This window comes from Coptis chinensis, chromosome 8 (assembly GCF_015680905.1).
Source record: "Coptis chinensis isolate HL-2020 chromosome 8, ASM1568090v1, whole genome shotgun sequence".
Lineage (NCBI taxonomy): Eukaryota > Viridiplantae > Streptophyta > Magnoliopsida > Ranunculales > Ranunculaceae > Coptis > Coptis chinensis.
Genome location: NC_141463.1, coordinates 56,733,197 through 56,753,914, shown reverse-complemented (window position 1 = coordinate 56,753,914; position 20,718 = coordinate 56,733,197). Strand labels below are relative to the sequence as shown.

Sequence of the window (20,718 nt, the reverse complement as noted above, 5' to 3'; positions counted from 1 at the left end):
TATTCATACGCATAGCAAGGAGGCATTCAGGTACTTCTTCTTCCACTCCTCGCCTCTTATGTCAGAGGAGTTTCAATTCTAGTATAATCAGGCTTATTTTTTGTAGAAGCAATACTACACGCCTATCTAGAATTTCACACACTACACCTGCATCAATGGCTAAAGAACCAGAGACTCCTCTCTCTGATTTTTATAATGCACTAAACGATGGCCCTAAGTCGTGCATCGTTCTTGCAGACCTAGTGGGGGATTTTTGAATTCCCCTGAATATATTTAACTTGTTACCGATTTTCCATGGTTTAAACCACGAGAAACCTTATCAACATATGTGTAGGATAGAATAAGTTCTCACTACATTCCATCATCTTAGCGTAAGTCTGGATCAAGTTAAACTTAGGGTGTTTCCATTCACCCTAGCCGACAAGGCGGCGTCTTGGTTAACTGCCCAAACGCCAAACTCTGTGGACTCATGGGCTAACCTTGTTCAATTGTTCATTGAATAGTTTTACCCACCCCTGAAGATAGATGAAATGCTTTAAAAGATTCATTTCTTCTCCTAGAATCTTCATGAATCCTTTTCAAAGGCCTTGAATCGTTTCTTTGATCTTCTCATTGAATGCCCGCATCATAATCTTGCAAAAGACACGCTTGTTCGTGCCTTCTTCAAAAAGCTTTTACATCGTCATAAGGAGGTTCTAGATATCATGAATGGGGGTAGTTTTCTTAGTAAAGGAGCCTTGGCAGCTTATAAATTCTTAGAAGATCAATCTAAAAGGAATAACAATTGGGGAGGTAACGACTTTTCTCGCTCCACTCCTTCTTCTTTTGAGGTTAAACATGATCTCGAGCTTAAAACTCTTATCGATGCCCTCACTAAAAAAGTAGATGCCCTCTCTGTTCAACAACAGCCCACTCCAATCATAAACATTAACTCTACTCGTTGTAATGTCTATTTTAGTCTTGAGCATTCTGACTTCTATTATCCTCTTGTCTATGCACAACCACCACCACAACCATCACACTTCAACCAGTTAACTTCACATCAAGGACATGGAAACTTAGGTGTCTAGAATAGAGGTTTAGTGCCCATGACCCAGAACTATCAACATTAAGACATGAATGCTCAACAAGCTTTAATTCCAGTCCAACCATCTACAAACAAAGTAGTAGTGACCTTGTTGGAAAAACAAAATCAAATTATGCAACAAAACTCCAACTTGATAAAAGATCAGCATGATAAAAACTTTAATATGATGAAACAAACGATACAAATGATGCAGTCTTTGTGCCAAAAAGTTATTGACATGTCTCATAACCAAAATAATAACCAAATAGGCGTGTTTCTAGGTCAAACAGTGCCTAATCCTAAGTCAACAAACACCGCTTTCAAACTAAACAATATTTAGTGTAATGGTAATATAACTCCAAAGGACCTACAGGCAGTCACTACCCTTCATTCAAGAAGGGTAGTTGATAACAAAGTAACTATGCCTGCAGATCGCCCGCAACCAGAAGCTGAAAATGAAACCATACCAAATACTGTCATAGAAACTGAAGACCCTACAACTGTAGAAGTTTCAATCCAACCACAACCAAAAGGTATAACCTTAGTAAACACCACCATAGAAATTGATGATCCTACACCTGTAGAGATTCAAATATGGACACCTAAATGGTAAACGGCTAAAGATAAAGCAAAGACTAATAATACTTTTGACCCTTATGCTAAATATAGAGATAAACCACCGTATCCCCATAGACTAATTGTGTCTAAAAAGGATGAGAATTTTGATGAGATTAGGGACGTGTTTAAAAATATGACTATAAACCTACCTTTTCTAGATGCTATAAAAAGTCTACCTGGACACGCTAAGTTTCTAAAAGAGTTGTGCACCAAGAAGAGGAAAACCAACATACATAACGAAGCCTTTTTAACTGAATAATATCCCTTTTTATCTAAACATAACGGAATTATTAAGTACAAGGACCTTGGTCGTCCTACAGTACAATGCACCTTAGGTGATACCTTCACAACAACTGCTTTATTAGACCTGGGGGCGAGTGTTAACTTACTCCCTTTTTATTTATATAAACAACTAGGTCTAACAAAACTTCAACCAACCAAAATGACTTTGTAGTTAGCCGATCGTTCTATTAAGTATCCCAAAAGCGTAGTTGAAAACATTATCGTTAAAGTTTAGGATTTTTACTACCCCGTTGACTTCGTTATTCTAGACACAGAAGCTGCTCATGATTCCATTCCCATCATCTTAGGGCGTCCTTTCTTGGCAACCGCCAATGCCCTAATAAATTGCCGGGATGGCTCAATGACTCTTTCTTTTGGAAATCTTTCTATGGAAGTTAACATATTTAGACAAAAGCAGGGACAACTAGGTTTGCATGTAGAAGGAGAAGTGAAGTCCATTGAGAGTTTTGTATATTACATTAGTGCTTCCAACAAATTCGTCCCCACACTAGTAGATCTCTTATGGAAGAAGATAAAGATCACAATTTTGACTCCTTGAATATAACTGAAATAGAGAAAGCATTTTCCACCCTGCCTTCCGACCCTATGAGAGATGGAGTAAATCTCATAATAGACGAGATAGATGAATTCATCAAAGATGGAGATAAATAACATAATTATGTGGATGCGACCAAGCTAGATGAGGAATTCTATGAGTTTCTAATAGCCTGTGATGATCCACCCTCTCAAATACTACCTAGAGCACCACCCGACCATCATTCACCTGAGCTAATTCCTCATAGAATCCAACCATTTTTTCCATTCCATCCTTCTAAAACTTATCTACATCCCACGTATTTTCCAAAACCATCTATTTTCTCACACTCATTCACTTGGCCTCCCTTTCGTAGGAGGAAAAAGAAGAAACTGTATGCTCAATTAGGTTCTATATCTATCAGAATTCCTTCCCATTCCACTAAGCCACGTCATAGGAAATCTTGGTGCTTGATTCTATTTGATGGTGCATTCCGTGTTACCTATTTATGGAAAGATCCACAATTATTTAGATTCTTGATATATGGTAAATTGCATGTTAATACATATGTATCACATTAAGTCTAGGGAATCTGACTTTAAAAGACCTAAGTTTTTGTACAATACCACCTTTCTGGAGTATAGGCCAAACAAAAATTTTCAAACTTAAAAAGAGTTTTCCAATTTTGTTTGGGGGTGGCGTATTTTGGTATTTCATTTCAAAACGTTTTGCCACCCATTGTCTATCATGTTTACTCCAATTTAGTTAGTACGTAACAGTTTAATTGTGCTTCATGTTATCATATCATCTTTATAATATTTCTGTTACAGGTACTGCCAATTTTTTCCACATTTCTATGGTAAATTCTTTCTTTATCTCTTTACACTTTAAGGACAAAGCGTTCGATTGTTTGGGGGTAGGATAGAAACATTTGAAAAAATTAGGCACTTTTAGGATGTAAATTACGCACTTTTCTTTATAAAATATTAAAAAATCATAGATACTATTTATACTAGGCACTTAGTGATAATCGTATTGTTCCCTTCTCCATGATGATATTAGTCTAGAAATCTCTCGTAGTACTTGAATTAGGATTTAATTTTTGAAACTTAGATTAATAGATAGGTAATAGTCATTGCATCTTTTCATAAACATCTTGCTTGAACATCTTTGATTGTACTTGACAGTATTTTTCTGAGACCTAGGTTAGAGTATTTAATACATATCCTGTGAGTATCTAGCCTAAAAGCCTCATAAGAGTGAAATATTTGAGTGATGACACAAGGGAGAAGGAAATTCCGAGTAGAGAAATCACACATCCACTTGCTTGATCACCATACCATATCCTAAGTGAGAATTTAGGCCCTCTTTGGATCGATATAGCCAGAAATTCACACCTCTATGAAATTTATTATCCGCTAGTCGCCCCACTGAGCCTTTCATTAGCCTTTTCACAAGCCAAAAATCCTTTACCCAATAAAACAAAATAAAAAATAAAATCAGCCTACCTATCTGGATAAGTATGAGAAATAGGATGAGTGAAGAAAAGAGAAGAGAAAAACCTGTGTAAAAAAAAAATTAGTTGGTTGCTTCAGAAAAGAAAAAGAAAAGAAGTTTCCATCCAAAGAAAAAAAAAGAAAAAAGAAATAAAAATAGAAATAAAATAAAAACTCCAAAAATAAAATAAAAGGAGTAAAAAAGCCAAAATAAAAAGGCTAAGGATGGGAACAAAGTGTAGAAGCAAAAGAACAAGGTTTTCTCTAGTTACATAACTCTTCCGACAGAGTCGGGTGAGACATTTTCCGAAGCATGGAATAGATTCTCTAACTTACTCTATTAATGTCCTCACCATATACTAGAAAAGTCCACTTTTTTCCAATGTTTCTTCATAGGTCTTCTCCTAGAACACAAAATAACCCTCGACATCATGAGTAATGGTAATTTTTTGGATAGAAGTGCAACCGAAGCTTTAACCTTTCTTGAAAACAAAGTTGAAAAGAGTACCCATTGGGGTGACATAAACAATTCCAGAACAACCCAACCCAGTACATCTAAGGCTAGTGGTATTTTTTAGGTGAAATCCGATCCAGAAATCAAAACTTTAATTGAATCCCTCACAAAAAAAGATAGATGCCCTCATAACCAAACAAAATGACCAAACTCCTCATCCTGTCATGCACATATATACCTCACCATGCAATTTTTGTTTAAGCTTAAATCATATAGATACCACTTGTCCCTTGCTTACAAACATATCATCAATTCTACCAGAAGAAGTCTATGCTTTCAATATACCAAATGCACCATGGAGGCAACACCCCAATTTCGCATGGACTAATAATCCACAAACCCAACCGCCTCCAGGTTTCAATAACCACATCAAACCACCAAATACATTTAGATAAGGACAAGGTACCTATAACAATTAGAATAGAGCATTGGTTCCATCCCAGTTTAACCAAAACTACCAAAACCCACCTATCAACAACCAAAGAGGCCTAGTTTCAGTTACACCACCAACTAGTGTCCAAATAGATAAGCCTACCGAGATAATGTTATCAGCCATGCAACAACAAACTCAAATCCTAGCATCCATGCAACAATCTCTAAACTTGTTAGCCCAAGACAAAAGCCAGAAAGGTGTGTTCATAGGACAAGCAATACTAAACCCTAGACCAACAAACACAGCCTTTGAAGCAACAAGTGATGTGAACGGGAAGCTGGAGCACAAAAACATCTTTCATGAAGATCCTGTCTACGAGGATTAAATCCTCTTTTCCACAATGTGTTCCTTCCCCTTTTCCTTCCATTCCATATTTTTCTTAAAAGGAATACATTAATAAGATAACCAGACCCTCCATTTGGAGTGTGTAGTTGTAAGTGCCGGAGCCTTAGTCCATGTATATCTCGCATATTCTTTGTAAAACACTTTTTTACTTGTCGTTTGAGTAAGTGTGAACCTGTGGAGTGAGTATACAATTTTCCCTTTATTTATTTTACACTTCTTATCAACATAATCTTCTACTTCTCCCACTTCTACCTCTCCCCCTCTTTGACACTACAGCTGGTGCTTATACTGCTGCCTTAGATGTTGCTTCACCTATTCCTCTCCCCATCTCTCCCACCTCTTTCATTAGTCTCTTCCTAGATAGCTATATACCCATAAAATAAATTAAAGATAAATTAAAATGCATTATAACAATTTACAGTAGTAGACATAACATGTAATATTTTAAAACTATTTAGAAACTCTTACCCTCACATAATGTTCTCCTATCTCAAGTGATGTGTATACCCCATAGCCATGTGGTACTCTTTCTCTCCTATTTGGCCTAGCATCAGTCTTTGCTCCCTCATTATTTGCTCCTTCATTCGATTCTCCCTCATTATTTTTTCTCTTCACCTATTAACAATAACAAACTATCATCATTATATATATTGTCAATGCATGATATTAATTATATTGATATATATATTAGTCTTGATTAAAAAAAAAAATCAAATAACCAAGCTTTAAGCACTTACTGGTAATTTAGCCTTAGACATAACATCTTTGTTGGGACATCTAGTCTTGTTGTGAGTTTGATCCTTACAAATTGAACATGTCATGACCCTTCCTCTTCGGCTGATTTTAGTACTCTTTGGTTCCTCATTTACTTCTTTTCTCTTGCTTTTCTTGGGCCTCCCAGTCATTCTTCTATTTACTAGAGGAATTTTTTTTTTGCATATTTTGTCTTGGGTCACTCTCTCTCACCATTGATTGGTTTGATAGTGTTGGTATGCCTTCATATTTTGATCTTTCCTCAACCACTGAGACATAAACCTATCTGGATTCAATTTGGAATAAACAATCACAAAAATTGCATGGGGGCATGGAATCCCACTCAAGCTCCACTACCTACATGCACAAAATTGTTTGGCCATATCTACTGCAAACTGCTCTTTCCCATATGATACTTCAAACTTGTCATCACCAAAAAATTGTGCTTCCCAATATCTGTGTAAAACTTTATTCTTTTCAAGCTTCTCTCTAACTCCTGGACAAAGTACATCAGTCCATTTCTTGTTCATTCCATCAAGTTTTTTCATGTTTCTTTTCACACATTTTTTCCTTATATCCTTTAACATGTATATTATTGGTTTAGCCCTAGCTGCTCTGATGGTATTGTTGAAGCATTCTGACTTATTATTCTCCACATTGTCACAACAACTATCAAGAGCAAAGTAAGCCCTACATTATAAGCTTGGATGGTGCTTAGTCAGATCCTCAGCAACTTCATCACACACAACTTTCACCTTCTCCATAGTGCTTTCAAACTCTGCAGGAGTGACACTTCTGGTAGCCTGCCAGAATAGATTTTTTAGTTGTGTACCAGTAAACTTCTTCTTGAAGTTTGCATATATATATGTCTAGCACACAACCTTTTCTCAGCAAATGGTAACTTTTCATATGTTGCATTCAGAAGTCTTTTCTGCATATCAGATATAATAGTCAATGCAGTAGTATTACCTATCCCAAGGTCTTTTACTAGCAAATTCAGAAACCACACTCAATTTTCTGTGTTCTCAACTAAAACAACTGCCCATGCTATTGGGTACATTTGATTGTTTGCATCTCTCCAAATTGCAGCTAACAGCTGACCCTTGCAAAACCCTTTCAAGAAAGCCCTATCCAATCTAATAACATGCCTGCATACTTCCAACCAACCCTTCTTCAATGTATCAAAATAGACATACATTCTTTAGGAAAACCTATATGTTGTTGGATCATTTTCAACAACACTTGCAACATTAATTTTCACTATGCTACCTAGATTCTTGTCTAATAGTTCCTGTGCATAATCCTTCAACTTATCATAGTGTGCAATCAATGAATTTTCAACCTCACCAAATGCTCTCAGTTTTGCCTTCTTACATTACACTTCAGTTATATGGATATTGTATGTCCCTAACACCTCAAGCCTAAAGTCACTGCATTTCTAACTTGGGTTTGCAAGGATCCTGAGCATGTACTTCCTACACAACTAGCTACAGTTTGCAACTTTAGTATGGAAAGCCTTACTGCATTGGTGTTCATGCCTTGGAGTCTTGATCTGCAAGTTTTTCTCATTCTACATATAGGTTTCCCACAACCTCCAAGTGCATGGTTCCACACATATAACTTCTATATAAGTAGTTGTACTTCTTTGAAACTTTAAATTATATCCACCAGCAACAACATAATCAACAAGATATTCCTTCAGTTCACTTAAAGCTGCAAGCCTCATGGCAAGGATAGGCTCAGCCTTGTATCAGTGTAAGGATTAAAATAGGGGAATTTGGGCTTCCTTCTGAAATTTAGATTCTCATCCTCATCCTCATCCTCATCAGTCTCTACAGGACTATCATCCCCTTCAGAAGGAGCATATTCACTGTCAGTACCACCCCCTTCACTATCATTATCATCCCCAACTATATATACACCAAAATTTTGGCGCCACAAATAATTTTAGTGACACCATTTTGGCATTACAATTTGGCGTCAATTATTTTTGTGACGCTATTTTGACGTCACAAATATTTGTGACACCATTTTGGGGCACTAATTTGTGACGCTATTTTGAGGTCACAAATATTACGCCATTTTGGCGTCACAAAATATATTTTAGAAAAAAAAAATAATAATAATTGGTTGCTATACATCTACCGGTAGATGTATAGCAACCAATCCAATTATTATTACTATTATTATTCAAGATACAACTAGCCCTAGCCCTATACACCCACCGGTTGCTATATGAACTAGCCAAGATACAACTTTTTTAAAAAACAGTCCATTCCATAAAATACACAATCACACCGTCAATCCCATTCAAGAATAAAACATTCATTCCATCACTCAAAATTATCAAATCAGTTGTAAACACCAAATATTTCAATTTTCCAAGCGAAAAGTAAAATACAAATCACTTGTAAACACCAAGTATTTCAATTTTCCAATTGAAAAAGTACATTACATTATGCTTACAACTTGCTAGAAAGAAAGTCTTCTTATTAGAAAGTGTCCAAGTGGCAATATCGACCACCTCCATCTTTCAAGGTCGGCAACAAACAAATGCCACATGCATTACCTGTTTCATTTAACAAAAGAGTTTAGATAGACTTCTACCTTAAAATGTAACGAGAGATATATACAACAATAGGTTCACTTATACTAATTAAAACTAAGTGACATAGTTTATAGTCTACAAAATTAGTAACATAGCAAGAAGGTAACCATGCCACTAGGATATCAAAGAAGCTATAGGCCATTACTAATTGACAACACAACAATAATACACAGTAAAGCACCTATGAGAGCTTCTTTAGCCCTAGAAGCTATATGAACAACAAGGTGACATATATACAGCTAAACGGGCATTGCCTCTACCTTCTAGTATATAGCCTGGTGTCATATGACATGGAAACTGGCTTACATTATAACAGATTAGAGTGGCATAAGTTCTAACGTCCAACCTTGGTTAAAGTATCAACGTAGGAAACGAAACGAAGAAATAAAGCAAAACCTTGAGGTTTATAAAAGAATGCACTAATAAACCATCGACACTACTAACAGTAAAACAATCCTAAACCACTTTTTTTTTTTTTTCCTATTCTTCTATTATCCAAAATATAGAATTACACAGTTAACCACCACATCAGTTTTCCTCTATCAAATTCAAAGACAACTAACAAAGATTAAATAATGTTGACTTGTAAAGTGTATTGTACTGGGAAATTGTTTGTTAGTGTTCCTTTGTGTGTGCGTGGTGGTGACTGGTAGGTTAAGGTGCGGGCGCTTGGGGGGTGGGAGTGGGAGTGGAAGAGAAAAGATGGGACAGTTCCTATTGTTGCAAGTAAAGATGTCAAATCAAGTCAAAGAATTTGGAAAGTGGTTCCTAAGGTAGTTCCGAAGAGCTGTTAAAGAGGGTTGCACTAAGAAAGGCAAAGAATCCAGAGCATGATATGCTGATAATGGGGTATGCTTGGTGGGTTAAGAGGACCTTCCTTCTAAATCATATCACTCAAAACGTATTTAGGGGAAGGAACATCACTTAAAAAATTAAGAGTGTCTTGAGGAAAGAGTGTTTTGAGTCCTTGGTATGGTGGAACTTGAATGACAATGAAAACAAAATCTCACCATCTAAGCTCTTTGCTTCTTTGAATGCATACTACCTTCTTTAAAATAGTGTTGATAAAAATTTATATCAATTAGGAAGAGGCTGATTTCAACTCTCACAATTAGTTAAAAGCAAAATGATCTGGAAAGCTACTTACTTTCCCATTTCGTCTAGCGTCTACATAAGGAAGGTTACGCACAACAACTATTCGCCACAAACCAGCCATCTTTCTGTCATCCTAAGTGCTAGAATTCTTCAAATATGCTTCTGTTTCTTCATCCACAAACATATAGAAACACACATTTTTCTTTGCAGCTTCGCTAATGTTTCTTGGCTGTTGGATAATATCATAGTTTCCTGGTCAACAATACAGTCATGAGAAACAGTAATCCATCAGCTTAAACTTGGGAAAATAATAAAAAGTTTAGTACCAAATATGGCTGTTGCAACAACAATTCCCTAGCACTGCTCCATCTCAATAAGATCCACATCGTCAATATCAAACCCCGATTGTATACCAGGTTTAATTCCTCTAACAAATTTGATATGTAAAAGAAGAGGCTGGAATCAGACACTAGTGACTACAAGATTAAAGAGAAAAATTATTTTTCCACTCGAGACAAAATCATCACCATACAAAACCAAATGTCAACCTAAACATACCCGCAGTGAACATTCATGGACTCTTTTACATCAAAAGAATCATTTCTCTGCTTTAGAGAAGGATATCCACCAAAATTAGAACCTCCAAATGGTTCCGTTCTAACTGGGTTTTCATCATGTACATAAGTTAAATTCCTAAGTACGGGAGATGGTAATGGGATACCAGGCATACGAGCTATGGCTTGCATAACAGGAATGTAACATACTGGACATGCTGAAGAAAAAATCAAACAGAAAATTAGTAATAGTAGTAATATGCATCTAATTGAGTGCTTTTGGACATAACAATTTAACAAATAACTTACGTCATGGACCAATTCGCTTCCTATCGGAGGGAGGTGGAGGGAGAGCAAAGTTTTTACATGGATGCTCGGAAGGAAAATTGTTTCCAACTTCTGGAAGAGATCTGGTTTGATTTTCCTGTTCACCACATATTGGCATATTATTTGACAATGAAGAATCACTTGCACTCTTACTATCTTTATCTCCACTATTAAGGGGATGTACGGGGATATTCGATGGGATCCGACATTGATATGTATTATTTTGGACATGTAGAACAATATTATGATGTGAGACAGGGCCTTCCGGAGCATCTTCATCTGGAAACACAAAAAAAAAAAGTCAAATCTTTTCTAAAAACAAATACAAGGATACTAGCAACAGCAGATATCCAAAACTAATTACTGTAATAATTGGCTTGTTAAAAATTAGAAAATTTGCATCTCAGACGTGCATTACCTAATAAATAGCTTAAGATAATGGAAATAGGGAGCAATGTACATATGTATGTTACATTAGGACCAACCATTTGTGGCTATACATTTTGATGATGGTAACAACCCAACGAAAAATCAATCTTTCTTATTCCCAAGGAAAAAAAAAGTCGAGATAGAAAGTCTAGATGTTATGATGTTATGCAGTTAACAGGTTTGTGGGTCACATTGTCATATAAGATAACTAAAGTAATGCTTGTGAAATGGTGGTCACATTTCAATCATTCTCAAAATTCGACAGTAATGATGCTATCTGGCTCAAAGTAGTGTAGAGCTATAGGTACTGATGACTTATCCAGTGATCCGTGAATCCATGATAACCTTAGACACCTTGACATAAACAAGTAATAAGTAACTAGTTAATTATGATTAAGCTAGAGAAGAAAAATTCCAAGACGGTGATCACATGAAAGCTAGCTTATAAATGAAAAGAGTTAATTATGATTCACTAAAGGAGAAAATTTTAAGACGATCAGTAGCATGAAAGCTAGCTTATAGACATTGCCTTAAGTCATACCCTAAAGAGCAGACAAAGAGCAACTTAAGAAGATAATGAGAGATAAAAAGATGCACCTTTACTAACTACGGACAAAAGCGACATGAGAACTACAACAGAAACGACAACCAGGAGAAGCATTCCAACCCTCCTTCGGCCAGCAAATTTACCGATCCGTGGAAGAATTTTTTCCTTCTCTCTTGCATTAGATAAAAGCATCTTTGGCGATTTACGCGCAACAACAGGTGTAGTATAGATTGGCAAAACAACACTATTACTCGGCAAATGTTGCAATGATCCATAACTCGAAGCACGCTGACCCAATGACCCTCCAGTCATTGCTCATCAAAATGCACACAGGGTTTCTATTTCATTTCCCCTTTTCCTCCAAAATCAAAACTCAATCACAACAACACCCTTTAACTATTCAAAAATTAAACTAAACTGCCCCTTAAATCACATCGCAAACTAAACCACTTCTTAATTTCAATCCAACTCAATCTTAACAACTTACTTCAATCCCACTAACTCTTTTGATTGAAGTGTATCTCCCCTCGATTCCAACCAATGCAGAAAGGAGATCATCGATCATTAAGAGATCCTACACAACAAGTAAAATTTCATTCTGAATGTCCAAAATTGTAGTACAATCGATAATATGAAAATGAGGATTAACAACTTACTTGAACAGAAGCATTGTAACATCCAATGGGACTTTCCGAACCAGGACTGTTATAATAAATGGAAATGTATAAGTAATTTTTTTTTTACATAATATTATGAGATGATAAAATGAGTTAAAATCAGATACCGAATGTCTCATTTCGAATAGCCTTTATAGTGTGTGTGTTGAGAAGAAGGTTTTATTTCCTGAAACAAATTATTGTGAGCATCCAGGTGATTTTATTATTATTATTATTTTCTTTATGCAAGATAAAATTCAAACCTGGTGAAAACGACCAGTGAGAAATGGTCGTTCTATGTTCCATCGAGGAGTTGAAGGGCACGAAGCAGAATTTTCCATGTGCAAATAAAGATGCTGAACATCAGTAAATTCGATATAAAACTCAGTACTGCCACCGTGTTAAAAAAACATAAATAAATGGTAATTACACTAAATTAAATACTGCAGCGTACACTCAACATTCACTGAAAGAGAGAAAGTGAGGGAAAGCTCTTAACCACTCCAGGTCGGCAGATCAGAAAGATGGTACCTTTGTCTAAGACGAAGAAATTGAGATGAACAAACTGCTTCCTTTAGGGTGTGTTTGTTAAATTTTAACTCATGGAAAGGAAAGGTAATAAAATGGGTGGTCCACTATGGAATGGAATGGAAAGGAAATAATTTTAAATGGTATGTGTTTAGTAAACTGGGGAAAGGAAAGTAAAAACTGGGGAAAGGAATAATCATGTTTGTTTGCAAAAGCTATGGAAAGGAATAATTGTATTATTGAGTGGAGTGTATTAGTAGTAAGTCCTTATCTATCTATTTCCTTTCCTTTCCTTTCCACAAAATTTTCAGGGGTTAGCTAAGGACACAAAACCTTTTCCATTTGTTTCCATATGGAAAAGCCCATTTCCTTTCCATGGGTAAACAAACGCCTTAAAAAACTATGGAAAAGGTGGACCACTCTTATTTTTCTTTCCTTTCCATAGTGTTTCCATCATAACAAACACACCCTTAGTTCAATTTCATCGAAATTTGGGGAAGATGAACGAAAATGAGGTGGAGTTCGAATAGATCAAAAAACATGGAGAAAAGATCAGGCGGAGTTAAGAGGGTAGGGTTTCTTTTTGTTGTGTTCTTGAGTAGAGGTCGAGAAGAAATCCAATTCTTTGCAAACAGTTTCGAGTTTACGCCTCATCTTGTTGCACATGCCCATCACGTGCGTTATTATCCCGCCTCCTTGCCGTCACTATGTTTTCTAAACATTTCTAAAAATAAACAAATTAATTATTTGATTTATTGTGACGGCAAAACCCATATAGTGACGCTATTATGGCGTCACAAAACAGAAAAAGCTCGTCACAAAAAAGCTGTTATGGTGTATATTCATGAACATGTCTAATCCATTCACTTTACTTCTGCCACTAGTATCCTTCCTACCTACACTTGCATTACTTTTTACTTTAACTTCATGAAAAACATTAGTCTCATGCCTTTGGTTTTGGGTCTTCACTCTTTGGGTCCTAGCTTGTATAAACTCTTCATCAACATCACTAGTATAGTCTAAGCTAGGAGCTTTAGACACATCATCTTCTTCATCAGACATATAAAATTCAACATCAGACAATACCTCATCTTCACTCCCATCAGACACATCATCTTTTTCAAGTTCATTTACCTTATCACAACTGTCCACATAAAGTGCTATTTGAGTGAAACCTCTTCTCAAACTTTCCAAAACAGTTAGCATTTGACTAGTATCTTCATCATTTGAAAGTAAAGTAAGGCCTGAGTCCAATGACTTCCATGGGTAACAGTAATAGAGTTTGGAGAAACTCTCATATCCCAAAGACTTAACCATATCAACCAATTCAAAATAACTTATTTTGTCACGATCCACATTATAAACATAATTCATCTTTCCAGAGCAATGCAACAATGGTGTAGGCTTAAACTCTCTCCCATGATGAACCTCAAAACTAAATGTTTCATCCACTGTGAAGACATAAAGACACAGATTACAATATGTCTTACAATAAAGACATAAATTCTTTTTGGTTTTTACAAATAACATTAAACAATGTTACAGTTGACCACAAAAAACAATTCTTTTTGGTTTTTACAAATCACACTAAAGACACTACAATATAAATATGTATAAGACAGTAGCATAAATATCGTTGTTTGTTGCAAAGTAAAATAAAGACAAGACAATAGACAATGCAAGGCACTAGATTCAATAAAACTTACTTGGTTATTGATTGCGTGCAAAACAGTCCCACGTTGAAATGTTGTCGCCTTTTGAGGTTGGGGATCAATTGCGCGTTCAAATTGTCTCTACTTTTGAAAAGGTGGAATAACTAGTGATTAGGAGAAAGAAATTACGAGAAAGAAAAGGTGGAATTAATTTGGTTATAGACAATAGTTTAGGTTTTTTTTTTCAATTTGAGGGAGAAATTTGGGTTTTTGCAATTTGGAGGGAAATAATCTCACGTGATGAGAAAAGGGGGGGAGGGGGACAGAAGCTCGTGGCTTTCATTATATGATGTGCAGCAAAAAAAATTTAATTTGCTTATTAGTTGTCCACATTAGAAAAAAAAATAAGGCTCCACGTTTGATCCATGTCAAACTTCACCTGACACATCATCACTCTGGGAGTCTAATTTGGCTAGAATTAGAGACGTTGTGTCAATTGCTCCAATTGAGATAGTACATTGCCTATATTGGTCCAAAAAATAGTACATTGTTCCAATTGGTCAACTTTGCATAGTACATTTTCCTTTTTAGTGTTTTAGTCGTGTTAAAGAATGGCTATTGTAGTAGCCATATTCAGGAATGCATCACATAAGTACTGGCCCAAGAGATAAGGCCCATACCATAGTATGTATTGGGCCCCGAGAATAGGCCCAGGACCATACTATGTCCCATGGGTAAAACCTAAGAGAGGGATATAAAAAGAGGGAGAAGGAGGAAGAAGTGAGGGGGAGGAATGGAGGCAGAGAAGGGTGAGGAGAGAGAGGTGAACTACGGCGGCTTGATCCCGAGATGGGTACGTAGGCAACCGAATTGGTGCAGCCGATCCAAAATGTATAGTGAATGGGGGTAAAGTGAGAGATTGGCGAGATTCGCGGTAATGAGGTTGTAACAAATGGCGCCGTCTGTGGGAAACGATTAGTAAAATAGTTGTTCATCCAGAGACTCGAAGATCGTTACACCCACCAGCTTAACAAGGAAAAATCAATTTGTACTATAACCAAAACCAAAACAGTGAAGATGGAAACCAAAACCGACGGCAACGAGGACGAAAAGAAAACAGCTAGAATCTCGAATAGAAACCCAACACTTGACTCAACAGTGATGCATCGCTTCTCTCCAAACCATAATACCCAATCTTGTTTCTTCTCTTGATATATCTCTCAAAGTCGTTTATGCTTTCAATGGCCTTCATTATACCCCAACTTCAATCCCTCCCCAAAATCCAAATCCACGACCGCGTGGGTAAAAGAGTTAATGTGTGATTAGCTATCAATCGATGCGCTATGCTGCTCGAGTTGGCTTCTACCTTTGTTTGGCGTCTATTCGAGTTGGAGCTACTGGATCTGATGATATATTATTAAAAAGATTTAGTGTTCAAAGATACATTAGTAATTATACAAGGGGCTTTAATCGGATCTATGATATTGGGATTAAAAGGGTGTGTCGATCGTTGGCTTCAACTATGGTCCTTTCACTACTTCCTGTTCCTGTTACTACCTTGGACTTAGCTTGGAAGTTGGAACCATATACTCTGTTACTTTATCTATAATGAAGAAAGATCACGTTCTAGCATTTCTTATTATCATCACTTGCAGACAGGAGTGTTCTATCTGCTTAGAGGCAACAAAGAGTGGTTCTAGTAGTCCTGAGTGGGATCAAGTGTTTGCCTTCTCCAAAGATTGTATACAGTCTTCAGTGGTAGAAATATTTGTGAAGGAAAATAATAAGGATGATTTCTTGGGTCGAGTTTGGTATGATTTGAGCGAGGTGCGGCGTGTTCCCCGATAGTCGATTAGCTCCACAATGGTACGAGAAGGGAAGATAGGAGGGGATAAATCAAAGGGGAGAAGTGATGGCTTCGATCTGGTTTGGTACTCAAGCCGATGAGGCATTTGCGAAGCATGGCACTCAAAGGCGCTAATGTGCATTTGGATAGTCTTTGTTCGATTAAGTCTAAGGTTTATCTATCCCCAAAACCGTGGTGTCTTCGAAGTTTCAATTATCGAAGCTCAAGACCTAGTGCCAGGGGAGAAAGGTCTGGGTTGATGCGATTTCCAGAGATTATGGCCAAAGCCCAAGTGGGGAATCAGGTGTTAAGGACTAGAGTTGCTCCTGCTTACAAACAAATAGAGGCCTATCAAATCCCTTTGGAATGAGGACATGATGTTTGTCGTTTGAGCCTTTTGAAGATTATCGATGGTATCCGGCCGAGGATCGTTTGGCACCTGGTCGAGATGAGGTTTTGGGTCGGATACATGTACCTGTTAATGCAATAGAACGACGTTTGGATAACAAGCCCGTGGTCTCAAAGTGGTTTAGTCTTGATATGAACAATAACTTCAATGAGTCAAAAGTGTCTAACAGTGTCCGGTTCTAGGATTCATCTTCGCCTCTCACTTGATGGAGGTTACCATGTTTTGGATGAGACCATGATGTACAAGTAGTGATGGAAGGCCTACCGCAAAACAGCTCTGGAAACCGCATGTTGGTGTGCTTGAGATGGGTGTCTTGGGAGCAACCGGACTAATGCCAATGAAGATCAAGGAGGAAAAGGAAGCAACAACCCGATGTATCTTGCATTGCAAAGTATGGTCGAGAAATGGGTTCGCACTTTCGTATAGTGATCGGCAGTTTGGTCTTTGAAATGGAAATGAGCAAAGTATACATGGGAGGTGTTTGATCCCTGCACCGTCGTGACGGTTGGAGTGTTTGACAATTGTCACTTAGAGAAAAACACTGCAGTTGGGGTGAGAGAGGCTGTTCACTAAGGATCTGGAAATTGATCAGTTACAGGCTGAGCTGGCAACAACTTCAAAGGGTCATGACGTTCTTCGATGTGAAGTCCAAGCTGCACTAGATGCCATTTTTATATGTCGCACAAGATGAAGGGTCTTGAGCTTCAGATTTTGAGGAAGCATGAGCTGTTCAGCTGGCTAGAAAGTGACTTGCACAAATGTGCGAAGAAGGTGAAAGTCGTGGAAGGGATCTAGCGGAAAGTATCTGAAGAGAGAAATTCGTTGTGGGAGGATGTGAAGCAGTACAATAAGACCTCCCTCTTTGTTTAGAAAATGATGATGCTCTTTTCAATTGTGTTACACAACCTATCCAGAGGAGCAAGGTGACAAGGAGTTAGGAATGGAATATATCGTAGAGATGGTTTCTTGTTGTAGTAATAATGAGGGAGAAATGCTTAGCTGTTACGATGCAAGGGATAGTTCTCATACTGGAACTGAAGTTAGGGGATCGGAGCCTTGTAACAATGATGGTGTCTCTGAAAGCTTTCGACAGAAGGAGAATCTTCAGTTTGTACAATGTGGGAAAGAGTTCATATCAACTACGAGGACAGGGAATGTTTTTGATTTGAATGATACTGTGGAGAACAATGAGGATGGGAATGTGGTGAAAATTTACGGATGTGGCAATGGGGGATAATTATCTAAGCTTATTGGATTCAAAAAATGGTGATGAAGATAATGAGTTGGTTGAAGCTTTTGTGACAAATGAGAATACTGAGGTTTGTTGAAATTTGGGCCTTGTGAGTCATTCTACTACTGGGGAGTTGGAAAGATGTCATATAGTTCTTCCTAATAATGGTGATACGGAAGTTATGGAATCAGACCTTGGGAACAATGATGCAAAGCCTGAGAATATTCAGCAGAAGGAGGTTGCAGAGTAAAGGCGATGTGATAAATGATCATATGGTGGGTATTCTTGTTGATGCACACAGTAAGAAGAATGAGTTTGAGGAGGCACGTCGATTGATAGAAGACCTTTGGAGCTTAAGGAAGTTTCCACTTGGGCATACATATGGTATCTGGATTCGGGATCTTGTTCAAGCTGGGAAACTTGAGGGAGCAATGGATTTATGGCAAAGTAAGAAGTTAATGGAGAGGTATGTTTCCGAGGTTTTCCGATATAATATTTTGGTTTGCCGGCTTTTGAGAGGAAACATGCTAATTGTAGTGAGGATGTTGAGTTTACTCTTATGTGTGAAAGAGATAGAGAGGAGCTGCCTCTATGCCAAAGAGCGGAGGGGTTCGAGAAGACCCTTCGCGAATATTCTGTGGGACTATCTGAATGGGGGCGGGGGGGATGAGCCCTCCGCGGACCAGCTGTTCCCGGATAAGCATTCCGAAGGAGAGCGGAGGGGTTCGAGAAGACTCTTCGTAGATATGTCGTGGGACTATCCGAATGAATGCGGGGGGGATGAGCCCTCTGCGGACCCTCGTGTCCAAACAACGCGTGTGGGGTAGGCAGAGCTGTCACGGTCCGGCGTGCCCGAAGCCTCGAGCGAGATAGGATATGCGGACATGAGATCCGAGTCAAGCCTGGGGGCAATGAGTGCCCCAATCGGTGAGAGCCCGCGGAGTGGGATGAGCCCTCCGCGGATCAGAGATGCTAGAGATACATGGGGCAATGAGAGAGCCCCAACCGGCGACAACCCGGTCGAGCCCGCCGAGGGGGATGAGCCCTCCGCGGATCAGAGATGCTAGAGATACATGGGGCAATGAGAGATCCCCAACAGGCGAGAGCCCGAGCGAGCCCGCGGAGTGGGATGAGCCCTTCGCGGGACAGAAAGGCAAGAGACAGGCAGGTCAAAGAGAGTAGCCCCAGAGCTTGGTTGAGCCGCAGGTCGGAGATGCAAGAGATATGCGGACATGAGATCTGAACAACGGGGGGGATGAGCCCTCCGCGGACACGAGATTCGAGTCAAACCTAGGGGCAAGCAGAGTTACCCCTCATCAGACTCCACTCCAGAGCAGAGATAGCGGGGGGGGGATGAGCCCTCTGCGGACATGAGATCCGAGTCAAACCTGGGAGCAAGTTGAGTTGCCCTCATCCGACTCTCCACTCCAGAGCAGAGACAACGGGGGGGGGGGGGGGATGAGCCCTCCGTGGACATGAGATCCGAGTCAAACCTGGGGGCAACCAGAGTTGCCCCTCATCAGACTCCACTCCAGAGCAGGTGGCTGGGGGAGGCAGACCGATGATATGGTAGCGCGTTCTATGTGAGAGGTGCCGGCTGGGGTGAGACACATCGTGGGCCTTGTATTGAGTTGAAGAGAGAGAGTGAAGGGGATGAGATAGTTGAGTCCTACGAAAGGGAAATGAAAGGGTGAGACACTCTGCGGATATAGAAGTGAGTTATGTGAAGGAGTGATTATGATAGGGCTGAGACACTTCGTGGACATAGGGGCAAATTTTCGGAAAGAGAGATGTTGGCTGAGGTGAGACACTCCGTGGACACAGTAGTGAGTTCTATGAAGGAGAGCTTATGGCTGGGTTGGGACACATTGTGGGCATTATATCGAGTTGAAGGGAGAGAGCGAAAGGGATGAGATCCTTTGGAGATACGTTAGTGTGGTATATGAACGAGAACTGAGGGATTGAGTACTTCACAGACATACGGTCCAGTAGCAAAGTACATGGATATGAAATGTCCTGAGGAGGAGAAGACTATGTACAGTCACGAGATACTGTGGATATCTAGAGTTCAAAGAGAGAGATAAGGGAGTTTGAAGACTTCTCGGGTCCGCCGTCATCATCGTTGCTGAACCCGAGAGGGGGCAAATGTAGTAGCCATATTCAGGAATGCATCACATAAGTACTGGCCCAAGAGATAAGGCCCATACCATAGTATGTATTGGGCCCCGAGAATAGGCCCAGGACCATACTATGTCCCATGGGTAAAACCTAAGAGAGGGATATAAAAAGAGGGAGAAGGAGGAAGAAGTGAGGGGGAGGAATGGAGGCAGAGAAGGGTGAGGAGAGAGAGGTGAACTACGGCGGCTTGATCCCGAGATGGGTACGTAGGCAACCGAATTGGTGCAGCCGATCCAAAATGTAGAGTGAATGGGGGTAAAGTGAGAGATTGGCGAGATTCGCGGTAATGAGGTTGTAACAGCTATGCATGGGCCTCTCGAACTATTAGTCTCTCAGATGGTTCGACGAATGATGTGTGATTTCCACAAATACCTTCGTTAAAGGTTTAGAAACGTCATCTGATGAAGTCAAATGGGTTTTTTTGCAGATGCGAAACTGTTAAAGAATCCATCAGTCAGAAGAAACATACCAAGAGAAATTTTTGAAAAAAGGCGCGCGGCTTTGGAATCTCCAAAAACCGAGGTGGACCTAATCCGATTGGGGTCCCATGTTTAAATATAAACGAATATTTCTGTATTGTTGTACTACAATGCTGGGCCAAATTATCTAGGACCAA

General features: G+C 38.9%; 2 pseudogenes across 1 annotated transcript; one reads left to right on the top strand and one right to left on the bottom strand.

Annotated features, from left to right (window-relative positions):
- Window positions 1–9,435: 9,435 nt before the first annotated feature.
- LOC147482052 (putative hexosyltransferase MUCI70) lies at window positions 9,436–11,969 on the bottom strand (annotated as a pseudogene). The gene is made up of 5 exons (XR_015206222.1): window positions 11,653–11,969; window positions 10,609–10,905; window positions 10,300–10,517; window positions 10,072–10,201; window positions 9,436–9,997 (listed from the first exon to the last, which is right to left on the bottom strand). The product of XR_015206222.1 is annotated as a putative hexosyltransferase MUCI70 (transcript).
- A 4,077-nt stretch (window positions 11,970–16,046) lies between these two features.
- LOC147482051 (multiple C2 domain and transmembrane region protein 10-like) lies at window positions 16,047–17,266 on the top strand (annotated as a pseudogene).
- The last annotated feature ends 3,452 nt before the right edge of the window (window positions 17,267–20,718 follow it).